At 45.5% G+C, this 12,181-nt stretch overlaps 1 protein-coding gene across 5 annotated transcripts in view; it reads right to left on the bottom strand.

Moving 5' to 3' along the window:
• The window catches only part of PHACTR4 (phosphatase and actin regulator 4), a 141,565-nt gene that overhangs the window by 47,245 nt on the left and 82,139 nt on the right, over positions 1–12,181 (bottom strand). The gene's annotated exons all lie outside the window — the stretch shown is intronic.

Raw genomic sequence — 12,181 nt, 5'->3', positions numbered from 1 at the left:
GAGACGGAGTCTCGCTCGCTCTGTCACCCAGGCTGGAGTGCAGTGGCACAATCTCGGCTCACTGCAAGCTCCGCCTCCCGGGTTCACGCCATTCTCCTACCTCAGCCTCTCCGAGTAGCTGGGACTACAGGCGCCCGCCACCACGCCCGGCTAATTTTTTTGTATTTTTAGTAGAGACGGGGTTTCACCGTGGTCTCGATCTCCTGACCTCGTGATCCGCCCGCCTCGGCCTCCCAAAGTGCTGGGATTACAAGCGTGAGCCACCGCGCCCGGCAAAAATTTATTATTATTATTATTATTATTATTATTATTTTAGAAACAGGGTCTCACTCTGTTGCCCAGGATGAAGTGCAGTAGTGTAATCATAGCTCACTGCAGCCTCAAATTCCTGATCTCAAATGATCCTCCTGCCTCAGCCTCCTGAGTAGCCAGGACTATAGGCATGTACCAATCACGCCTGGCTAATTACAAAAAAATTTTTTTTTGTAGAGATAGGGTCTCACCAAATTGCTCAGGGTGGTCTCAAATGCCTGGTCTCAAGAGATCCTCCCTGCTTGGCCTCCCAAAAGCACTGGGATTAAAGGTGTGTACCACCACACCTGGCCTCTCTTTTAAAACTAGGTATTTTCAAAAGAGAAAATATACAACCAACAGCATTAAATTTTTACAAGAAACAACTGCCAAATTCAATCTTTTTCTCATTTGATTGATGGAGGTTTAGGGAAGTTTTTCAATAAAGGTTAGATTTATACAATCATAATTACCACAGTAAATGCAATGATGACTACTGATGCATTAGTTTGCTATGCTCAGGAGACTTAGGCAAAATAGCGTCCTCATTACTAAAGTGCAAAAGATAGAAATGACAAGAGGACAGTGACTCTTCCTAGTTGCATGACTTATTCAAAGACATTCTAGGTCTCAATTACTTTAACACTTTACATGAAATACACTAGAATCTGATTATTTATCTCTCTCTCTCTCTCTATTTATCTAGTTATTTTAGAGACAGGGTTTCGTTCTGTTGCCCACCATGGATTGCAGTGGCACAATCACAGCTCACTGAGCCTTCAACTCCAGGACTCAAGCAATCCTCTGCCTCAGCCTCCTGAGTAGCTGAGATTACAGGCAAATAGTTGAAATTATGAGAATGTCTCAGATTACAGACACTGGCAACGACATCTGGCTTCTCTTTTAGGTAAAGAAAGACCAGTCTGGGGAACATGAAGAAACCCTGTCTCTTAAAAAAAAAAAAAAAAATTAGTTGGGCATGGTGCCATGTGCCTAGTCCCAGCTACTTGTGAGGCTGAGGTGGGAAGGTCACTTGAGCTCAGCAGGTCCAGGCTGCAATGAGCTGTGATCGTGCCACTGCACTCCAGCCTGGGCGACAGAGCCATACTGATATGGTTTAGATATGTGTCCCGCTCAAATCTGAGGTTGAATTGTAATCTTCAGTACTGGAAGTGGGGCCTGGTTGGAGGTGACTGGATCACGGGAGTGGATTTCTCATGAATGGTTTAGCACCATCCATTTGGTGCTGCCTTAGCAACAGTGAGTTCTCAGGAGAGCTGGTCGTTTAAAAGTATGTGGCGTCTCCCTCTTTGCTCTCTTGTTCCTGCTCTGGTCACGTGACATGCTTATTCCTGGTTGGTCTTCTGTCATGATTGTAAGTTTCCTGAGACCTCCCCAGAAGCAGGGCAGTTGCAAGCATTATGTTTTCTGTACAGCCTACAGAACCACGAGCCAAATAAAGCTCTTTTCTTTATAAATTATCCAGTCTCAGGGATCTCTTTATAGCAATGCAAGAATGGCTTAATACAGGCACCTTGTCTCAAAAAAAAAATAGTTGATACACATGCAAAATATGTATAAAAAAAAGCCACTGAACACAAAACAAAGAGAGCAACATTTTCTTTGCTTCTTATGCAAATGTGCTTGATTTTCATGTTTACAAAACTTTTAGAGGCAGATGTCCTTCTTTCCTCTTACCTCCTGTGTTGGGGTTGAGCCACACCTGGCCCTGACTCAGTTATCTCAAATTCACACATACATATTCATATCCTCATATTTTCCCTCCTTCCTTCCCCTCTTTTTCCTACTCTCCAGGACAAGCAGTACATTATTTCCAAGACTCCGAAATCTGTCTAAATACTTGGAATCAGCCCAATTGCCTTTTCAAAATACAGAATCTCCAGGAGGTAGGACTTGAGAATCTGTTTTAAAAAATCTCTCCAGGTCAGCCTAGGGTCCTAAGGTCAGCCAGGTGTGTTAAACCCAATACCAGATTATTGTCTGGAAACCTCATGGAGGTTAAAAGAGACAGAGGCAGACATTCTCTGGCTATAGGCTGCTTTTTTGTTGAAGAAAAATGAACTAGGGGCCAGGCATGGTGACTCATGCCTGTAATCCCAGCACTTTGGGAGGCTGAGGCAGGCAGACCACCTGAGATCCGGAGTTTGAGACCAGCCTAGCCAACATGGTGAAACCTTGTCTCTACTAAAAATACAAAAATTAGCTGGGTGTGGTGGTACATGTCTATAATCCCAGCTACTCGGGAGGCTGAGGCAGGAGAATCTTGAACTTGGGAGGCAGAGGTTGCAGTGAGCCAAGATCACACCACTGAACTCCATTCACTCCAGCCTGGGTGAAAGCAAAAGTCCGTCTCAAAAAAAAGAAAAAGAAAAATGAGGCCAGATGCGGTGGCTCATGCCTGTAATCCCAACACTTTGGGAGGCCGAGACAGGTGGATCACTTGAGGGCAGGAGGTCGAGACCAGCCTGGCCAACAGGAGGAAACCCTGTCTCTATTAAAAATAAAAAATAAAAATAAAAAAAATTAGCTGAGTATGGTGGCAGGCACCTATAATCCCAGCTACTTGGGAGGCTGAGGCAGGAGAATCGCTTGAACCCGGGAGGTGGAGGTTACAGTGAGCCGAGCTGGTCTCAAACTGCTGGGTCCAAGTGGTCCTTCCACCTCAGTCTCCCAACTGGTAGGATAATTGGAGTGTTTAGGCCATTTTTTTTTTTTTTTTGAGACGGAATCTCGCTCTGTCACCCAGGCTGGAGTGCAGTGGCGCAATCTCGGCTCACTGCAAGCTCCGCCTCCCGGGTTCACGCCATTCTCCTGCCTCAGCCTCTCCGAGCTGGGACTACAGGCGCCCGCCACCGCGCTTGGCTAATTTTTTGTATTTTTAGTAGAGACGGGGTTTCACCGTGGTCTCGATCTCCTGACCTCGTGATCCGCCCGCCTCGGCCTCCCAAAGTGCTGGGATTACAAGCGTGAGCCACCGCGCCCGGCCAGGCCATTTATATTTAATGCTTTTCCTATGTATCTCAAATATGGTCCAAGTTACAAATAAAAAACAGAAGCTTACAGTTATTTCTTTCCAAATTTATAATACATTATCTTCAATTATGTGTAATTGGAAAGTGTATTGTGCAATTGTTGGGCATGGTGTTCTAAATATGCCAATTAGGTCAAGGTGGTTAATCATATACAAATCATTAAGATCCCTTCTGATTTGTTGTCTGCTTGCTCTATCAGTAACTGAGAGAGGCATGTTAACATCTCTAATTATGAAAGTGATGGCCGGGTGCGGTGGCTCACACCTGTAATCCCAGCACTTTGGGAGGCCGAGGTGGGCGGATCACGAAGTCAGGAGATTGAGACCACAGTGAAACCCCATCTCTACTAAAAATACAAAAAATTAGCTGGGCGTGGTGGCGGGTGCCTGTAGTCCCAGCTACTCAGGAGGCTGAGGCAGGAGAATGGCGTGAACCCGGGAGGCGGAGCTTGCAGTGAGCTGAGATCAAGCCACTGTACTCCAGCCTGGGTGACAGAGCAAGACTCCCTCTCAAAAAAAAAAGAGAAAGTGATTTTTCTCTTAGTTCTATTAATTTTTGCTTTATATACTTTGAAGCTGTTATGAGGTATATACAAATTTAGAGTTATTATATCTTCCTTTTGAATGGACTCTTTTATCTTTGTGGGTTCAATCAATCCTCTGGCCTCAGTCTCCAGAGCAGCTAGGATTAAAAGCATGTGCCACTATACCTGGCTAATTAAAAAAATAATAATTTTTAGTAGAGACAAGGTCTTGCTATCTTGCCCAGGCTGATCTCAAACCCCTGAGCTCAAGGAATCCTCCCACCTTTGGCCTTCCAAAGTGCTGGGATTATAGATGTGAGTAGCTGCACCCAGCTTGACAATTATCTAATTAGAGTTGCTTTTTTTTGAAATAAGATCTTGCTGTGTCACCAAGGCTGGAATGCAGTGGTGTGATCTCAGCTCCTGCAGTCTCAACTTCCCAGGTTCAAGCAATCGTCTCACCTCAGCCTACTCAGTAGCTAGGACTATAGGCATGCATCACCATGCCCTGCTGATTTTTAATTTTTTGTACAGACGGGGTCTCACTATGTTGCTCAGGCTGGTCTCAAACTGCTGGGTTCATTCAAGTGGTCCTTCCGCCTCAGTCTCCCAACATGGTAGGATAATTGGAGTGTTTAGGCCATTTATATTTAATGCTTTTACTGGCATAGTTGAATTTAAGTCTACTATTTTGCTATTCATTTTCTATTTGGCTCATTTATTCACTTATTCTGTGCATCCTTGACTTATTACAAATTTGTTAATTTAGTACTTTTAATGCTTCTTCAACAATGCAAGAATCTTTTTTTTTTTTTTTTTTGAGATGGAGTCTTGCTCTCAGTGGCATGATCTTGGCTTACTGTAACCTCTGCCTCCCAGGTTCAAGTGATTCTCCCGCCTTAGCCTCTCGAGTAGCTGGGATTACAGGCGCAGGCCACCATGCCTAGCAAATTTTTATATTTTCAGTAGAGATGGGGTTTCACTATGTTGGCCACGCTGGTCTTGAACTCCTGGCCTCAAGTGGCCCGCCTGCTTCAGCTTCCCAAAGTGCTGGGATTACAGGCGTGAGCCACCGTCCCCGACCTATTTATTTATTTATTGAGACAAGAGTCTCGCTCTGTTTTTTTAATTAATTAATTAATTTATTTATTTATTGAGACAAAGTCTCACTCTGTCATCCAGGCTGAAGTGCAGTGGTGTGATCTCAGCTCACTGCAACCTCTGCCTCCTGGGTTCAAGTGATTCTCCTGCCTCAGCCTTCTGAGTAGCTGGGATTACAGGCATGCAACACCATACCTGGCTAATTTTTTTATTTTTAGTGGAGATGGGGTTTCACCATGTTGGCCAGGCTGGTCTCAAACTCCTGCCCACCTCAGCCTCTCAAAGTGTTGGAATTACAGGTGTGAGCACTGCGCCTGGCCAGGCTGGGATTTAAATCTACATCTCTCTGACTTCAAAGTCTGTGATCCTTTCTACCATAATGCCTTCAGAACAAAGGTTCAGTTGAAATTTTACAAGTCTTTCCAACATCTGGTTTCCTTCACTCACACGGTTCTCAGAATATAATTTACAAAGCTGGCATGATCTGATTTAATTCTCGCCATCTAGATGGTCGGTATTCATCTCTGTATAGTTTATTTTAACAATTTGATATTCATCTCAAACATTGTTCAATGTTAAAATTTTAAAACGGTAGAAATTCTAAAATTAGGTTTCTTTTAAAATTTTTTTTGAGACAGGGTCTGCTCTGTCACCCAGGCTGGAGTGCAGTAGTGTGATCATGGCTCACTATAGCTTCGACCTCCTGGGCTCAAGCCATTCCCCCACCTCATCCTCCCCAGTAGCTGGGACCACAGGTGCATGCTACCACATGCAGCTAATTTTTAAATTTTTTGTGGAGATGGGTTATCAGTATTTTGCTCATGATGGTCTCTCAAACTCCTAGACTCAAGTGATCCTCCTGCCTCGGCCTCCCAAAGTGCTGGGATTACAGGCGTGAGCCACTGCGCCCAATCTCTTTTTTTTTTTTTTTTTTTTCCAGACAAGCTAGCTTGGCCATCCAGCCTAGAGGACAGTGGCACAATTACTGCTCACTGTAGCCTTGACGTCCTAGGCTCAAGCCATTCTCCTGCCTCAGCTTCCCAAGTAGCTGGGACTAATGCCATGCACCACAACGTGTGGCTAATTTTTATTTTTTGCAGAGATGGAGTCTCACTTTGTTGCCCAGACTGGTGTCAAACTCCTGGACTCATGTGATCCTTCTGCCCAATGTATTGGAATTACAGGCGTGAGCCACCATGCCCAGCCCCAAACGTTTTCTGATTTTACGTTTAAATTAAAATTAACCCTTGAACAACATGGGGGTTAGGGGCACCAATCTCTTTGGAGTTGAAAACCCACATATAACTTTTACTGCCCCAGAACTTAACCACTAATAACCTACTTTAGAAGCCTTACTGATAACATAAATGGTCGTTTAACACATATTTTGTGTATATATATATATATATATATATTTTTTTTTTTTTTGAGACGGAGTCTCGCTCTGTCGCCCAGGCTGGAGTGCAGTGGCACAATCTCGGCTCACTGCAAGCTCCGCCTCCCAGGTTCACGCCATTCTCCTGCCTCAGCCTCTCCGAGCAGCTGGGACTACAGGCGCCCGCCACCACGCCCAGCTAATTTTTTGTATTTTTAGTAGAGACGGGGTTTCACTGTAGTCTTGATCTCCTGACCTCGTGATCCGCCCGCCTCGGCCTCCCAAAGTGCTGGGATTACAAGCATGAGCCACCGCGCCCGGCCATATTTTGTATATTATAGGTATAATATACTATTTTTTTGGGGGGTGGTTATAAAAATTTATTATAAAGAATATTACCACTAACAAATACAGACAGGCTAGGACACCATGGTACTGGGTGGAGGACAGCTAGTTCTTTGGAAAATGAAAGGTTTGGGTGGCATGGGCCTCACGCCATGCTGATTGGTCTGTAGACGCCCCCGTGCCAAACACATGCCAAACACCACAGGGCATCAGGACATCAGATGCCTGCTCTGTGTGCCCACAAGTGTTCCCTGTCTCATCTGGGCCTTCAACGGGAGCACATCCAGAAGCAAGCAACTGAAGACAAGGGTTTCCTAAGGTTCCCCAGGCTGGTCTCTGAAGTCACAGCAACACCATTTTAAGCAATGTGTTTAATCGGATGATTTCCACAAACTATCGATGAAGTTTCTAACCATCACAATTCAGTGAAGTACAAAACATCGAGTTACAGGCTGTGGGAAGAGAAGGCAGTACCAATGGTGGCACCTTCCAATCCTGGTTGTTCTAGGGGCAGGGAGAGGGGAAGGTCTTTTTTCAAACCAAGCCCCTTATTTCAGTGTACAAAAGAATTACTCTGATTGATATTGAATTATATGGAAAACAAAATGGGGCCGGGCACGGTGGCTCACACCTGTAATCCCAGCACGTTGGGAGGCCGAGGCGGGTGGATCACGAGGTCAGGAGATTGAGACCATCCTGGCTAACATGGTGAAACCCCGTCTCTACTAAAAATACAAAAAATTAGCTGGGCATGGTGGCGGGCGCCTGTAGTTCCAGCTACTGGGGAGGCTGAGGCAGGAGAATGGCGTGAACCCGGGAGGCATAGCTTGCAGTGAGCAGAGATTGTGCCACTGCACTCCAGCCTGGGTGACAGAGTGAGACTCCATCTCAAAACACACACACACACACACACACACACACACACACACACACACATACACATACACAACAAAATGGACCAAAAAGCAAATACTACTCTATGTTGGGGTGGAAGTAGGAGGAAAGAATGAGTCCTTCGAAGCAAGAAGGGAGATAGCAGGGGGAAGGTTCTGTGCCTGTGACCCCGGGTGGTCACTCAGGCTGCTTCATTTTTACTTTTGGTGGTCTCAGGAAGGTCTGATTTTGCTTCTCTTTCTTCCTCTTTGTATTGGCCTGAAGTTTCGCCGGCTGTCCACACGACCATCTCGACTTTCCTCAGTTTTTCTGCCACTCTCTTTCTCGTTTGGCTTTTTCTTGAGCTTCAATCTTTTCTTCCCTTTGTCGTTTCCTTTCATGCATCTCTTTGGCTTCTCTCCTTTCCTTTTAATTTCTAGCTCAGCAGAGAGTTTCATTGTCTGTTTATACACAGCTTGTTTGAACCACTCAGGATCATCGTCCTCTACAAATGTAGGTTTTCCTTCCTTCTTTGTTTTTTTTTTACTCTTTCACAGTGTGTTCCACGTATTCTTTTTTATTTTTATTTTTATTTTTTTGGAGACAGAGTTTTGCTCTTGTTGCCCAGGCTGGAGTGCAATGGCGTGATCTCAGCTCACTGAAACCTCTGCCTCCCGAGTTCAAGTGATTCTCCTGCCTCAGCCTCCCAAGTAGCTGGGATTACAGGTGCCTGCCACCACACCCAGCTAATTTTTTTGTATTTTTAGTAGAGACGGGGTTTCACCATGTTGGCCAGGCTGGTCTCGAACTCCTGACCTCAGGTGATCTGCCCGCCTCGGCCTCCCAAAGTGCTGGGATTACAGGCATGTGCCACTGTGCCCGGCCATGTTCCATGTATTCTTTTCCTGCCTGAATTACATCCAGGGCCCTCTTCTTTTGGTCCTGATCCAGTAGCAACTTTTATGCTTTGTCCACAGCTTCAAAAGCCTTTTGTGCTCTGTCAGCATCATGATTTTTGTCAGGACGCACCAATGTGGATAACTGCTGAAACTTCTTTTTTTTATTTATTTATTTATTTTTTTTTTTGAGACGGAGTCTTTCTCTGTCCCCCCGGCTGGAGTGCAGTGGCGCGATCTCGGCTCACCGCAACCTCCACCTCCTGGGTTCACGCCATTCTCCTGCCTCAGCCTCCCGAGTAGCTGGGAATACAGGCGCCCGCCAACACGCCCGGCTAATTTTTTGTGTTTTTATTAGAGACGGGGTTTCACCGTGTTAGCCAGGATGGTCTCGATCTCCTGACCTCGTGATCCGCCCGCCTCAGCCTCCCAAAGTGCTGGGATTACAGGCTTGAGCCACCGCGCCCGGCTCTTTTTTAAATTTCTTCATCTGTAACTTCAGGATCTAACTGAAGAACCTCAAATGGGTTCAAATTGAAGTAAGAGGAACCAGGACGGGTCCGTATTTCAATCTGATTCTTGGATGTTAGAACCGAGTCTCTCTTCTCTATTTGTTTCACCTCACTGTAGAAGGTCAGAAATGCGTCCTCTGTGCTGCCTCTGCTGCCCGAGACCCACTCTCTCCTGAAGCCGCCATTTCGCCGGCCCAGCCACCACCTATGTACTATATACTTATAAAAATGGCAGGCAACTGCAGCTACAGACCTCAATCTATTGTACACATCACATCAAGCAATTCAACTTTTCCTTGTATGTTTTTTTTTCTTTTTTTCGTTTTCAACTTTTTCTCATAATGTCATGACTCTTCTCTGCTTCTTAAGAGCAATTCCAGTATCATTAGTGGCACGTGCTGTAGGTCCCTTGGTGTTATTCAAGATTTATGATACTGCACTAAGCTATGAAGAACTGCTCACTAGAAGATTAGCATCATACAGCATTTTAAGTGGATACTGGCAATACTTGAGCTCACTTCAATAGTAATAGGAGGTGGCTATGAAATTACAGCAGTACAGTATATGCTACAGTTAATTCAATTCATTTTTATTTTTATTTATTTATTTTTTTGAGACAAAGTTTCATTCTTGTTGCCCAGGCTGGAGTGCAATGGTGTGACCTCGGCTCACCGCAACCTCCGCCTCCTGGGTTCAAGCGATTCTCCTGCCTCAGCCTCCCAAGTAGCCGTGATTACAGGTACGCACAAAAACACCCAGCTAACTTTTGTATTTTTAGTAGAGACAGGGTTTCGCCATGTTGGCTAGGCTGGTCTCGAGCCCCTGACCTCAGGTGATCTGCCTGCCTTGGCCTCCCAAAATGCTGGGATTACAGACGTGAGCCACTGTGCCTGGACTTACTTTTATTTTTATTTTTTATTTTTTGAGATGGAGTCTCACTCTGTCTCCCAGGCTGGAGTACAGTGGTGTGATCTTGGCTCACTGCAACCTCCGCCTCCCAGGTTCAAGTGATTCTTCTGCCTCAGCCTCCTGAGTAGCTGGGACTACAGGCATGCACCAGCATGCCCAGCTAATTTTAGTAGAGATGAGGTTTTGACATGTTGGCCAGGCTGGTCTTGAACCCCTGATCTCAAGTGATCCACCCACCTTGGCCTCCCAGAGTGCTGAGATTACAGGCATGAGCCACTGTGCCCAGCCTCTTTTTAAAAATTTTTGAGACAGCATCTCACTCTTGCAGTGGCGAGATGAGAGCTCACTGCAGCCTCCAGCTCCTGGGGGCATCAAGCGATCCTCCCACCTCAGCTGTCTGAGTAGCTGGGACAACAGGCATGCGCAACCACACCTGGCTAATTTTTTAATTTTTTGTAGAGATGGGGGTCTCACTATGTTGCCCAGGTTGACCTTGAACTCCTGGCCTCAAGTAATCCTCTTGCCTCAGATTCCCAAAGTGCTGGGATTACAGGCAAAAGCCACCACATCTGGCCTGTGAGTTTTTGTTTCAAATTGTTGTAAGTCTCCAATTTGTCAATACATTTATTGAAAAACATCCACACGGCCGGGAGCGGTGGCTCACACTTGTAATCCCAGCACTTTGGGAGGCCGAGGCGGGTGGATCACGAGGTCAGGAGATCGAGACCACGGTGAAACCCCGTCTCTACTAAAAATACAAAAAATTAGCCGGGCGTGGTGGCGGGCGCCTGTAGTCCCAGCCACTCGGAGAGGCTGAGGCAGGAGAATGGTGTGAACCTGGGAGGCGGAGCTTGCAGTGAGCCGAGATTGCGCCCACTCCAGCCTGGGCGACAGAGTGAGACTCTGTCTCAAAAAAAAAAAAAGAGAAAAGAAAAAAGAAAAACATCCACACATAAGAACCCACACAGTTTAAACCTGTGTTGTTTAAAGGTCAACTGTAATCTGGATTCTAAGAGTTCTTTTAAGTATATTCTCCTAGTTTGCCACAAGTAAAATATTGTGCTAAAGGAGCTAGAAACCAAATTTAATGAAGATCTAAATATGCCAGGTAAAAGTGTTTTAGCTGTATAATAAAGAGTTTTGAAGAATGCATAAATTTGCCAGGCATGGTGGCTCATGCTTTTAATCCTAGCACTCAAGGAGGTGGAGGTGGTGGGGATCACTTGAGCCCAGGAGTTTGAGATCAGCCTGAGCAACATAGGGAGACCCTGTCTCTACAAAAAAAAAAAAAAAATTAGCCAAGTGTGGTGCTTGCCTATAGTCTTAGCTACTTGGGAGGGTGGGGCAGGAGGATCCTTTGATCTGAGGAGGTTGAGGCTGTAGTGAGCTATGATCGTGCCACTGCACTCCAGCCTGGGCAACAAGTGAGACCCTGTCTCAAAAAAAAAATTAATGCATAAGTCCTTCATAGCAGTGGCTGATTAGATCTAATTAAGCCGTTTATCTCTAAAACTGCTACAATAACACTGGGCAGGGCATAGTAATGCACACCTGTTGTCCCAGTTACTCAGGAGACTGAGGCAGGAGGATTGCTTGAGTCTAGGAGTTGAGGCTGTATTGTGATATGTATCATTGCACCTGTGAATAGCCACTGCACTCCAGCCTGGGTAGCAATACCCTGTATCTAAAATAAATAAATAAAATAAAAAAAAGAGTCCTGCTACAATATTTCAAACTTCAAGCTTCTTATATGAATTTCTGTTTGACAGGAAGATTCAAATGCAATGCTTAGAAACTGTAATAGAAACAAAGAGAAACTGACAGATGAATACGTTACAGAACAAACAGTAGGCTGGACGCAGTGGCTCACGCATGTAATCCCAGCACATTGGAAGGCCAGGTGGGTGGATTGCTTAAACCCAGGAGTTCAAGACCAGCCTGGGCAACATACTGAGACGTCATCTCTACAAAAATACAAAAATTAGGCTGGGTGCGGTGGCTCGTGCCTATAATCCCAGCACTTTGGGAAGCCGAGGCGGGTGGGTCACTTGAGGTCAGGAGTTGGAGATCAGAATGGCCAACATGAAACCCTGTTTCTACTAAAAAAAAAAAAAAAAAAAAAAAAAAATTAGCTGGGCGTGGTGATACATGCCTGTAGTTGCAGCTACTGGGGAGGCTGAGGCACAAGAATCTCTTGAACCCGGGAGGCAAAGGCTGCAGTGAGCTGAGACCGCTCCACTGAACTCCAGCATGGGCCACAGAGCAAAACTCCCTCTCAAAAACAAAACAAAACAAAACAAAAA

Source organism: Hylobates moloch, unplaced genomic scaffold, assembly GCF_009828535.3.
Source record: "Hylobates moloch isolate HMO894 unplaced genomic scaffold, HMol_V3 SCAFFOLD_9, whole genome shotgun sequence".
Lineage (NCBI taxonomy): Eukaryota > Metazoa > Chordata > Mammalia > Primates > Hylobatidae > Hylobates > Hylobates moloch.
This window is presented reverse-complemented; position numbering and strand designations above follow the sequence as displayed.